A 13213-nucleotide genomic window follows, 5' to 3' on the forward strand; every position below is an offset into this window, starting at 1 on the left:
AATTCCTGGAAATAAATGATGGGAGTGTCTATTTGATCAAGAGTGGTCAGGGTAGATCTCTCTAATTAGGTGACAATTGGACACACACCTGAGGGAAAGAGAGGGTCAAGTATATGAAGGCAAAATGCAAAGGCCGTAGACAGGAGAAGGCTTGGTAAAACTGAGAAGGCTTCCCTTCCCCTGTGCCAGTCTGAGTGAAGATAGAGATGGAAAAGTAGATCAGACCTTTGCTTCTCTGTCTGACCATTGATTTATATTCATGCATACATTCAACAGTTATTTATCAAAGACCTGCAATGTGTCAGGTTTCGTGATAGCAGCTGAGGATATACATAGTAGTGTACCAGGGAGAGAAGAGTTAGGATCAAGTTTAGGGTCAAGTTGTCTAGAGAAGAGAAGACTGAAAATGAGGAAGTCAACTAATACATGGACAGGAGAGGTAAGTGGAGGTTGAACTTGCAGAACAATAAGTACTATGAAGAAAACAAAGGATAAAAATGATAAGTGACTAAAAGGGGCAACTCAGATTTAGAACTCAGGAAAGGCTCTCTGAAAAATGACATACTTGTATGAGACGAAAATGACAAGGAGGTCATAGCCATGCAGATGTCTGAAAAAGACTATTCCAGGCAGAGGGAACAACAAATGCAAATGTCCTAATCCTGGAATGAATTTAGCATCATCAAGAAACAGAGAGTAGGTCGGAGTGACTGGAGAAAAAATAAAGGAGGAGAGTGGTATCGGATGAAGTCAGAGATAGACAGGGGCCAACTACATGTAGGCACTTGTTAGCCATGACAAGTCTGGATTTGATTTTGAGTGCAATTGAAAGTCACTGAAGGGTTTCAAGAGCAAGAGCTTCTCAATCTGATTTGCGTTCTTGGAGTATCACACTAGTTGCTACAGGAGAGTGGTAGGGCGTGTCTTAGTGAAAGTGGATGGTAGCTTCGAATAGGGTGAGATCTTGCAGCAATAACAGAAAGTAGAAATACGTTTTGGACAGAGAACCATTCAGACTTGCCAATGGGTTAAAGGTGGGGGGGGGGGGTGAAGGAAAGAGAGAAATCAAACATAACCCCTATACTTTTGGCTTGAGCAACTGGGATGATGGTGGTTCCACTTATTAAGATGGGGACCATTGTAATAAAAACAGGACTGGTGGCAGGAAATCAAGAGTTCTGTTCTGGTCATGGTAAAATTGAGAACCCATAAGATATGGACATAGAGATGTCAAGCAAACAATGGAGTTTTTGAGTCTGGAACTCAATGAAAAGGAAGCAACTAGAGGAATAAGAATCATTAGTCATATTCATAGTATTTAAAATCTTTACAGAGATGAGTATTCCTAGTGAGAGCCTGTAAACTAAAAAGAATAAAGCCCAGAGCTTAAGCAGAGCCCTGGCCTGATACCCTGGTTGGTTAGAGCATCATGCTAGTACAGAAAGGTGGTGGGTTCGATCCTCAGTCAGGACACATACTGGAACAGCTCAATCTCTCTCTCTCTCTCTCTCTCTCTCTCTCTCTCTCTCCCTCTCTCCTTCCTTTCCTCTCTTTAAAATCAATAAACAAAAAAATTATTTTAAAAAAGAGCTTGAGCAGAGGATGTGCCCACGAAGAAGAATGAAAAGGGTCAGCCAGTGATAGAGACAGAAAACCAGGCTCGGAGTGCAGTGTCATGGAAGCCAGGAGAAAATATTCTGCTGAGGAGGAAATGATTGAATGTGTTGAATAATTTTGAGTGCTCAAGTAAGAGTTAATTTTACTATAAATCTGCCTATTTTTCACCGCTTCCGAGTCACCCGCTCATGTGGCTTACTGAAATCACGTCACTTCTTGGCTTCTGCTTCCGCTCACTGATTGGTGATCTATCACTGCATAGCAAATTATCCCAAACGTTAGCAGCTTAAAATAAGCATTTATTATCTTGCAGTTTCTGTGAGTCAGGACTCCAAGGGTGGCTTAGCTGGGCAGTTCTGGCTCAAGGTCTCTCAGGAGACAGGCACCAAAATTCATCTGAAGGCTTGACCAGAGGATCTCCTTCCAAGACGCCTCATTAACATGGCTGTTTCCTCAGGGCCCAGAACTGGGCCTGCCACAGAGTCCCTGCTCAGGAAACATTTACCAAATAAATGACAACAACAACAAAAAAAGTTTCTAAGCCAGATTACACCCATCTGTCAAGTAATATTCAATGCAATTATTTCCTCAATTGTACAAAATGTATTGAAGTCTCTTGATGTTCTTAATAATAGGATGTGACCTTTGTCGGAGAGTAGCCTGGGGAGACAGAAACAGACAGAGAGGGAATGGACCCAAGTCTGAGACTTTCCAGCCCCAGATCTGGCCATGTCTCTAGATTTGCCCCACAAGTATGTGTGCATGAATGCATGTAAGAGCAGGAGGGGGTTTAGAGAAATCCAGATATTAGGCTTGCTTAACTATTAACAATGACAACTACAATAATAGTTGTATTACAATACCATTCGTTGAACATTACTAGCTTACTGACACTATGCTTTGAGTTTTAGCATACTCGGCTATTTAATCCAATTCCCTTTACAGCTTCTTAAGGTACCATCACCCCATTTTACAAAAGTAAAGCAACTTACTCCATGACACACAGCTAACAAGGTGTGGGATGGGAGTCAGGACGAAGGCCTGTGACTCTCAAACCCTTCTTGTGTCACCGCGATGCAAACACCAGCCCCAACGTGCACCGGAATTGGGAGGAGATTTGCAAATGATGAAGAACCATTTCTAAAATGTGTTTTTCTTCCTTTTGTTCTCTCTCTCTCTCTCTCTTTCTGTTTTGAAGTACAAAATGTTCTCTCATAATTAATTCTGCTAACCATCCCAATTTTACAGAACTGTACAAAGAAGTTTGGACAATTTTATCAAAATTGGTTTTTAAATAGTACAATGTACTTTTTAAACTAATCATTTCACAGACTTCTTCCAATGTGAGTGAAATCCTGCCAAAAAAATGAAATCTTCTCCCAGCTGGGAACTGCTCCCTGGATGGAGAGACCTTGTTACTCCCTTTGGGCTCCTGCGGGAGCCCAGAGCCCGGCACAGGGCAGGAAGGGGCCCAGCTAGTGCCAGGACCTGCCCCTCCTGCGGCTCCTTCCCCTTCGCCTCGCCTCGGAGAGGCCTGGTCTTCAAGGTTTCCTTCCAGAGCCCGGGGTCCCTGAGGCGAGCATTTGCTAAGCACGCGGTAAAGCTTGGTGCTGGCCTCCACTTTCTACATCCTTCTATCCACTCAGACTAGGGCCGTTGGCCGCCTGCCCCTTAGCTCCTTGGCCATCCTGAGGGCTTGGTTCAAAGTGAGCTGCCCTTCAGGACATAGCTGCCTCTACCATGAGGTCGCTGCTCTGGCATTTCCAACTGGTTAGGAGAAACTTAACTTTCCCCAAAAAAGCCTATTTGACTATTTCTTCTGCCCTACCCATTCCTGCCATGATCTCCAACAGCACTGGTGGAGAAAGAGTTGACTAAAATCCCACCTCTCCTTTGTTGACCAAGGCAAAGTTCAGTCAATAGGCAAAACAGTCTCCACAAAGTGCCCTTGGTTATGGATAATTCAGGGATTCCCAAATTGAACTTATTTTGCCAATGATTGCAATGTGTATAGACCTCATAGTTCTTTTCACCCTCTGATATAACCTCAATGCTATTCCCAGGTCACTGAATTGGCCATAATTCTGGTCAGAGTGCATAGTTTTCTATCCACACAGAGATTCCTAATGTCTCTAATTCTCATTTGGAAATCAAAGCAGATTTCTTCTTTCTACCTGGAAATTACATTTATGTTATTTTTGTATTGTTAAGATGCTTTCTTTGTGCCTTTCAAAACTCTTTCTTACACTGATCTCAAAAATAAGAAAGGAAAAGACCGTAAACTTCCCAAAAGCAGGGACCATCTCTATCTTATTATCACAGAGTAAGTAGTTCAAATGTATTTGCTGAATGAAAGGTTTGTCCTGGATTGGCATCCAGGGGTCCTGGTTTCTTGTGCTGGCTTGTTTATAGTTTAAGCCAGCACTGACCCATAGAAAGAGAATGCAAACCACATACTACTTAAAATTTTCTAGTGAAAAAATATTTAAAAGCAATACACTTTAATTATGTTTTAATTAATATTTCTAAATGTTTTCTATTTTTTAAAAATTATTAAGTGAGAGGCAGAGAGCCAGAGATAGACTTCTGCATGCATCCCAACCAGTATCCACCTGGTAAGCCCCTATGTGGCGATGCTCTGCCCATCTGGGGCTGCTGCTCTGTTGTTCAGCAACCAAGCTATTTTAGCACCTGAGACGAGGCCGTGGAGCCATCCTTAGCACCTGGGGCCAACTTGCTTAAATCATTTAAGCCATGGCTGCAGGAGGGAAAGAGAGAGAGAGAAGGGAGATGGGTAGAGAAGCAGATGGTCTCTTCTCTGCCTGTCCTGACCGGGAATCAAACCCAGGACTTCCACATATCGGGCCAATACTCTACCGCTGAGCCAACTGGCCAGGGCAATGTCTTCCTATCATAGAATCAACATAAAAAGTATTCATAAGGTATGTATATCCTTTCTTTATTCAAATTTTTGAAATGCAGTGTCTATTTTATAATTACAGCACATCTCAATGGTGCCGTGGACTAGCTACATTTTTTAAACATAGACTTTAATTTTTAGAGCCATTTTAGGTTTACAGCACATTCAAGCAGAAAGTACAGATTTCCCATGCTCCCCCTCCCCCCACACATGCACACCTCCCCTACTATCAACATCCCTCAGCACAGTGGTACATTTGTGACAATTGATGACCTGATAATGATCATAAATTATTACCCAAGTCTATAGTTTACATTAGGGTTTACTCTTGGTATCGTACCTTCTATGGATTCTGACAAATGTATAAAGACCTATATCCATCATTATAGTGGTTTGACTGCCTTAAAAATCCTGTGCTCTGCCCTTTCGTCCTTCTCTCACTGCCAATCCCTGGCGACCACTTAGCCTTTTACTATCAGCACAGTTCTGTCTTTTCCAGAATGTCATACAATGGAAATCATACAGTATGTAGCCTTTTCACATTGGCTTCTTTTGCTTAGTAATATGCATTTAAGCTTCCTCTACATTTTTTCATAAGTTGATAGCTCATTTTTTTATAGTGCTGAATAATATTCCAGTGTTTGAATGCAGCATAATTGATTTACCTACTGAAGGACATCTTAGTTGCTTCCAAGTTTTGGCAATTAAAGCTGCTGTAAACATCTGTGTACAGATTTTGTTTTGTATGAACTTAAGTTTTCAACTTATGTGGGTAAATACCAAGGAATACAATTGCTTGATCATATAGTTTTATTTTTTAGAAACTACCAAGCTCTTCCCAAGTGGCTTTACCATTTTTCATTCCCACCAGCAATGAATGAAAACTCCTGTTTCTCTACATCCTCATCAACATTGGGTGTTCTCAGTGTTTTGAATTTTAGCCATTTTAATAAGTGTGTAGTGATAACTCATTGTTGTTTTAATTTGCAATTCCCTAATGACATATGATGTTGAACAACATTGCATGTGCTTATTTGTCATCTGCATATCTCCTTCGGTGTGATGTCTGCTTGTGTCTTTTGCTCCCTTTTTAATTGGGTTGCTACTCTTCTTATTGTTGAGTTTTAATATGTTTGTACATCTTAGTTAATACTACTTTATCCACATATGTCTTTTGCAAATATTTTCTCCAGATCTGTGACTTGTGTTCTTATTTCTTAATGGACTACCCAGGTTTCAAGTACTCTGTAATAACCAGTAGCAATAGTACTCAATAGTACTCGCAGCAAGTGTACTGGAAAGCTTAAGATAGATTCTCCTGGTAATAAGAGGCAGTCACTTAATGTCTAAGATGAGATATACGAGAGGAAACACCCAGTTGGTGATTAGATCCAGGAAGTTGGAGTTCAGAAGAGAGTTCAGGTAGAGTTTAAATACTTGAGAACCATCAGCAATTGGGTGGTAGCTGATGCCTGTGAACAATGATCCTATTCAAAGAGAGAATTGATGGAAAAGAAAAGAGGGACCTAGAGTGAATTTCCCAATAACCTGTCTACCAAACCTCTCCACTTGGGATGATGGAGAATACTTTCAAATTCAGAGTATCCTGAATGCAGTTTATTATTTCCTCTCTCCCTCACACCTGCTCACTCATTTGCAAATTGTACAAGCTGGAAATCTAGAAGTCATCCTCAAGCATTCCCTTAGCTTCCAGCGCTTGTCTGTGGCCAACTCCTCCCGCTAATTCTATATCCTAAATTGCTCTTGTATCTGTCCCCTATTGTCATCCCCATTTCATCATCTCTCACCTGGATCATTGCCATCGTTCCCTAACTGGCCTCTCTGTCTCCAGTCAGGCCTCGCTCCAATACACTCTGTACGCTGATGCTATAGTGATCATTTAAAAGGTAAATCTGATCATGTCACTGCTGACTTCAAATCCTTCAATGACTCCCCGTTACATTCATAACAAAGTCTAACTTCAACATGGCATGCAAGGCTCTCCTGCTCACCTCTCCAGCTGCGTGCACAGGTGCCCTGAGCTGCAGCAACACCATGGGCATCCAGGTCCCCAGCTGTTCTCTCTCGCTCTCTCCCACTTTCTCATTCTCACTCTCCCATCTTTGCCTCTGTACACGTGCTGGTACTGTTTGTCCTCAGATTCATACGTTGCAGCCCTAATCCCGGTGTGTTGGTATTTGGAGGTGGGGCCTTTGGGAGGTAATTAGACTTAGATAGGTCACGTGGCTAGAGGCCTCACCATAGAATTAATGTTCTTATAAGAAGAGGAAAAGACCAGAGACTTCTCTCTCTCTCTCCATCATGTGCAGATACAACAAGGAATTGTCCATGTACAAACCAGGAAAAAATGCTTGTTCTCTAACCCCCAATCTATGGTGTTTCATCATAATAGCTCAACTGAATAAAGCATGCTCCCCTGTACCTCCCCTGCACACCCCTCTCTCTACTTTCCTTTCCCACCTGGGCAACCCCAGCCTTTTCCTTTAAGACTCAGCAGCGTCTCCTGTTCCAAGTGCCTTTCTCCAGTTTTTCATGCTAAGTGGGACATGCCTCCTCTCTTCTCCCACACCACTGTGCACACACCTTTTGTATTATTTTATGTTGAGTATTCATCTGCCTTTCTACCTAGATTGTGAACACCCTGAGGTCGAGCATTGTATCTGTCATATCCCCAGAACTTTGCCCAGTGTGTGGGCAGAAAGTATCTGATGACTTTTATAGAATAAAAGAGCAGAACTGTCAAACCAGTTCCCTGAGTAGAATCAGACAGGGTGATCTGGTAACACTGCCTGAGAAATTTCTCCAGGGTTAAACTATCATGTAATTGGAGGCGTTAACCCCAGAGGTATTGTGGAAGTGAAATATTTCATGCTAAGTGGTAATGGTTAAGATTTTTTTATGGCTTTATTATGACTTAATGACTAAATTAGAGAGGTCATATTTAAGAAGTTAACACCCACTATTAAATGAACCCAGCAAATTTCCGTTCTTGTTCCTGTGTATGTTCCCAGTTTCTATTGTCCCTTCATTTGCATTCTGGAGTGGAGCCCCACACACTTCTAGTGGGGCCTCTGCTCCATTCGGTGGACTCTGCCTTTTGATATAAGGCAATGCCTTCAGGATCCCGTAAATCTGTAACAAATTCTTTCTCTGAGGCTTCAGAGATAGAGTGTCTTATGTTAGATTCAGGGAGTACTGGAGCTGCCAAAGAGTGTAACTATTGCAGGAACAGTAAGTGCTGATATGGCTCCTGTGAGGCTGGGAACAAAGAAGGTCAGAGACCCTTATCAGAAGTTTAGGTTTGAAATTCGCCCCTGTTGCTATGCCGGCCCCTGTTGCTATGCTGCGTGTGACCTCCCTAGCCAATAGCTAAACTGCCACATCTGCTTCTGTCTATGCTTGCTCACTTAGGATATATAAGGGCTTGGCTATAAGCTCCAGGCGCGGCTCCCATTTGCAGCTCCTTGTGGGCAAGGTGTCTCTGGACATCTCGGGAGTTCGCCCCTGCGCAGGTTAAACTGGCCAATAAAGTAACATCTTAACTCCTGAAAGTCTCCAACATTTGTTCTCGTACCCGGTGGATGCTACATTTTGGGGGCTCGTCCGGGATTCTCCCTTGGCGGAGTTTTGGGTTGGAGACCGGAAGGACAGCTCGAGCTGAGTAAGTATTCACGGAGGATCCTCATTTGGTTTGGTTTTGGGCTCCAGAGCATATAAACCTGAAGTAGTAGGTGGGACGCCGCTGGTAACCTACCCAGGGCTTTCAGAAGCGGGACGTCGCTCTCTGAAATTTGGATATTTGGATTTGTTAACTTTGGAGTGACCGGTCACATTAGAATCCGTTTTGCGCTGCGCTGCGCTGCGTTTTGTCTGAGCTCAAATGACTGAGTTGAGTGTGAGAGAGACAAGTGTGTTCCTTGTGTTAATAGTGTGTGTTGCCTGTATCCTACCCTTTCTCATTATTCCTGATTCATCTAGGATGGGACAACAGGAGTCTGTGCCAGGATCCCTGCTTGAGTGCCTGTTGAAGAATTTTTCTGATTTCCAGAAGAGGGCTCAGGGGTACGGAGGTCCGCAGCCAAGTCCAGGTTTCCTCCCGACCTTGAGCCAGCTGGAATAGCCTGCATTTAATGTAGGACAGCCCACAGAGGGCACTTTTGACCTTCCAATTTTGTTTGCTGTCAGAGCCATGGTCTATAGGGCTCCCCACCCAGACCAATACCTGTATATGGATGTGTGGGTAGATACAGCCATTTTGTCTCCTCCTCCGGGAGGGCAGCCATTTTGCCTCCTCCTCCAGGAGGCGCAGCTATTTTGCCTCTCTGGGAGGCACCGCTGGCACCAGATGCTGGCCCACGGGCACCTCCTCGCCTCATCTATGTGCCTTTTTCCACTAGTGATTTATACAATTAGAAACATCAGAATCCCCCATTTTCCGAGAAACCTCAGGGACTAATATCTCTCCTTGAGACCATTTTTAGGACCCATCAGCCCACATGGGATGATTGTCAGCAGATTTTACAAACCCTCTTCACTTCTGAAGAAAGGGACAGAATAATGAGAGAAGCTGCTAAGGCGGTATTAGGAGAAGAAAGGGAAACTTAGGAGAAGAAAGGGAAACTTAGGAGGGACGAAGGGAAATAGAAGACGTTCTCCCGTCTCAACCTCCTACCTGGGACCCTAATACCACTGGGGGAAGGGACGTGCTCCTCCAGTATCACTGGGCTCTGTTGGGGGGGCTCAAGGCAGCAGCTAGAAAGTCAATCAACTTTAGCAAGGTAAGTGAAGTCATCCAGGGAAGAGAGGAATTCCCAGCAGCCTTTCTAGAGAGACTCATAGGGGCTTATAGAGTTTATACCCCTCTAGATCCTGAGGCAGAAGAGAACAGGAGACTAGTAAATATAGCCTTTGTGACTCAGGCCGCTTCAGATATTAGGAAAAAGCTTCAGAAGATTGAGGGGTTCGAGGGAGAGAATAGAAGCAAGCTATTAGAGATAGCCCAGAAGATGTATGTCAATAGGGATGATCCGGAGGTTGGCAGGGCGAAGGAAGTTGCCAAAATTCTGATTGCTGCTTCCTGTCCAGAAACCGGGGAGCCAAGACTATCGTCCGGTCCAGGACTTGTGGGAGGTGAATGCACAGGTAGAGACTATTCATCCCACGGTGCCCAACCCGTATACCTTACTGAGATCATTGCCTCCAACTCATACCTATTATTCTGCCCTGGATTTAAAGGATGCCTTCTTTTGTATTCCCCTGGCACCTCAGAGCCAAGGGATCTTTGCCTTTGAATAGAATGACCCAAATAATAGACTGGTGGGGCAGTTCACTTGGACCAGACTACCACAAGGGTTTAAGAATTCCCCCACCATTTTTAATGAAGCCCTCAGCAAAGATCTGCAGGCTTTCCGCTTCTCCCATCCGTCAATCGTACTGCTCCAGTATGTGGATGACATCCTCATAGCTGCCAAGGATAAAGGAGAGTGTGAGGAAGCTACCTTGGACCTGCTACAAGATCTCGGGCGAATGGAGTATCGAGGCTCCGCCAAGAAGGCCGAGATTGTGACGCAAACTGTAAGTTATTTAGGTTATAACTTACAGGGAGGGCAAAGGACATTATCCAGCCAGTGAATTCAGATGGTCTTGCAGATCCCCGAGGCTACTAACAAGAGACAGGTACGAGAATTCCTGGGTGCAGTAGGATACTGTCGATTGTGGATATTAGGCTTTGCAGAACTAGCTGAACCCCTGCACGAACTGACCAGGGGTAAGGAAGAGCAGTTCACATGGACAGATAAGAAGAAGCAAGCGTTCCAAGCACTGAAAGAGGCCCTGGCGGCTGCCCCGGCTTTGGCCCTGCCAGATCTGGCCAAACCCTTTCAGCTATTTATAGCAGAAAAAGGAGGGGTAGCCTTAGGAGTACTGAGCCAGGAACTTGGGCTGTAGAAGAGGCCTGTTGCCTATCTGTCCAAGAGACTTGATCCTGTAGCCTCGGGATGGCCAACATGTCTGAGGGCACTTGCTGCCACCTCCATACTAGTCAAGGAGGCTGGTAAATTAACTTTAGGGCAGGACATCAAAGTCATTGAGGAGCACTACGTAGAGCAAGTACTGCGAGCACCTCCTGACTGGTGGCTATCTAATGTGCGGCTAATGCAGTATCAGGCTCAGCTGCTGAACCCTCCATCTGTTCAGTTCCTCAAAACTACTGCCCTGAACCCAGCGACTCCACTTTGGTCCACAGTTGCAAACAAATCCTTGACACAGTGACTGGCTCCCGCCCGGAATTTGGGATCAAGCATATGGGAAGGCAGACCTGACCCTCTTTACAGACGGGAGCAGTTTTATTAAGGATAGACAGCGACATGCAAGGGCAGCAGTGGCCATGGAAAATACGGTCCTGTGGCAGAAAGCACTGCCCGCAGGAACATCTGCACAAAGGGCAGAGCTAATAGGACTAACCTGAGCCTTACAGACAGCAGGGGGAAAGACATTAAAAATCGCAATGAAATTCTTGCCCTCCTAAACGCCATTTGGCTACCTACCAAAGTTGCAATCATCCACTGCAAAGGACACCAGAGAGGGGCAGCCACTAGGCCACAAGAAAGCCTTCTGCCATTGCTGCCTAAGCCAACGCTACCTCCGGATCCTAGATATTCCCCAGAAGAAGAGCAGGAAGGGATGCAGTTGAAAGGGAAGAAAAATCAACAGGGAGAGATAGAGCTTCCAGACTCCCAGCTCTATTTACCCCAGGGAATAGTAAGAGAAATAGTAGGAAGTATTCATACTAGTACCCATCTAGGACAAAACAAGCTAGAACAACTTATCAGGAAGTATTATGTAGGGCCCAACATCAGAGATATTGTCCACTCCATTGTCTCGAGGTGCAGCATCTGTGCCAGAGTAAATGCACAGAATAAGAAGCTACCCCCCTTTATGAGGTATTAGGGGAAAGCTCCGGGAGAACTGTAGGAAATAGATTTCACAGATATAACCCCTAGGAAGTCAGGTTATAAGTATCTACTAGTATTATTAGACACATCAGGATAGGTGGAAGCATTCCCCACGTGAGGAGAGGCTGCTTCCACAGTCTGCAAAGTCTTATTAAGGGAAATCATACCTAGACATGGCATTCCCCTAGCCCTAGGATCAGACAATGGACCTGCATTCATATCCAGGATATCTCAAGAATTAGCCACTAAGTTAGGTATTAATTGGAAATTGCATTGCATTTATAGGCCCCAAAGTTCAGCACAGGTAGAAAGAATGAACAGGATTCTGAAGGAAACTATAATTAAGCTGAGAGGGGAGACCGGCGAAAACTAGGTTGAGCTCCTCCCTTTCGCCCTTTTTAGAACCAGATGTACCCCCTATCTCAATAAATAGACCCCTTATGAAATCTTATTTGGGCAACCTGTGCCCCTTGTACCTTGATTGACCAGAGGGGAACTAGAGATTTCTAATCATAATTTCCTCAAGTCCTTGCAGGCCCTGCTCCAGAGTAGAAAGAAAGGTCATTGAACTGAAAGCCTGCCAGGCTTCCCGGCCCCATCAAGAGATACGTCTGTGCTGTAGAAAGTAGGACATAAGAAGGTTTTACAGGTTACTCAGCAAACTGTTCAAAGACTGTCCAAGAGGCACTTCTAGCAGTACACCACCCAAGGACTGACTCCCACGTAGACGGGTCCACACACCATGATCCTGAGCACCCCCACTACTGCCAAGGTAGAAGGCATACCCGCCTGGGTCCACCGCAACTGGCTGAAGCTTGCAGTCCCAGCAGAGACACCTTTGTGGACAGCGAAGACTGACCCCGCCAACCCTTGTAAGCTGACCCTGAGAAGGACAGCATGCCCTGCTTCAGCCACAAACCAGAAGTTAACTGGTCCACGCATGGCTAATGCCTAGAGGAACTAACTAAGGACTCTTAATCAGGCTTTAGGAAAAGAGAAACTAGGATAAAAAGAAAGTCAACTTAATTGTTACTAAAGGTTAAAGATTTTTAAATCAAGAGTTTTGACTAGAAAAGAATTGTATAGTTTTGATAATAGAAAGTATAAAGTATAGAGGTACTTTTAAAAAGAAAAGGGAAAAGCAAGTTGTTATGAAGGCCAGTTATTTCTAGACAAGAAAGTGCATAAAAGTTAAAGGTTTATGAAAGTTGCAGAAGGTTTGTGTAAGTTATAAGAAGTTAGTACAAAGAAGAAAAATACAAGGCAGGACACGTTCCTTGTGTATCAGCCCTGCAGATATTGCAGGAAAGCAGTTTATTATCTTAAAACAGTGTGTGCTTGTGTACTTTTGCAAAGATATTGTACAAATGTGCTGAAAACATTGTAACCTTGTAGGTTTCGCCTATAAATACCCCTCTCCCCCTGAGCTCATCGCTGACCATTGTGAGAGGCGTAGTAGGCTAATCACTAGCCAGTGTATAAGACCCAATTAGCTTATAGCTACAGCTAAAGTAGAAAATTCTCATAAGCCCCAGCCTTATACCATTCTCCCCAATGATGAAGAATCAAGGGTTTGATTTATGCCCAAAAGAGATGGGGGAATGTTAGATTCAGGGAGTACTGGAGCTGCCAAAGAGTGTAACTATTGCAGGAACAGTAAGTGCTGATAAGGCTCCTGTGAGGCTGGGAACAAAGAAGGTCA

This window comes from Saccopteryx leptura, chromosome 5 (genome assembly GCF_036850995.1).
Source record: "Saccopteryx leptura isolate mSacLep1 chromosome 5, mSacLep1_pri_phased_curated, whole genome shotgun sequence".
Taxonomy (NCBI): Eukaryota; Metazoa; Chordata; class Mammalia; order Chiroptera; family Emballonuridae; genus Saccopteryx; species Saccopteryx leptura.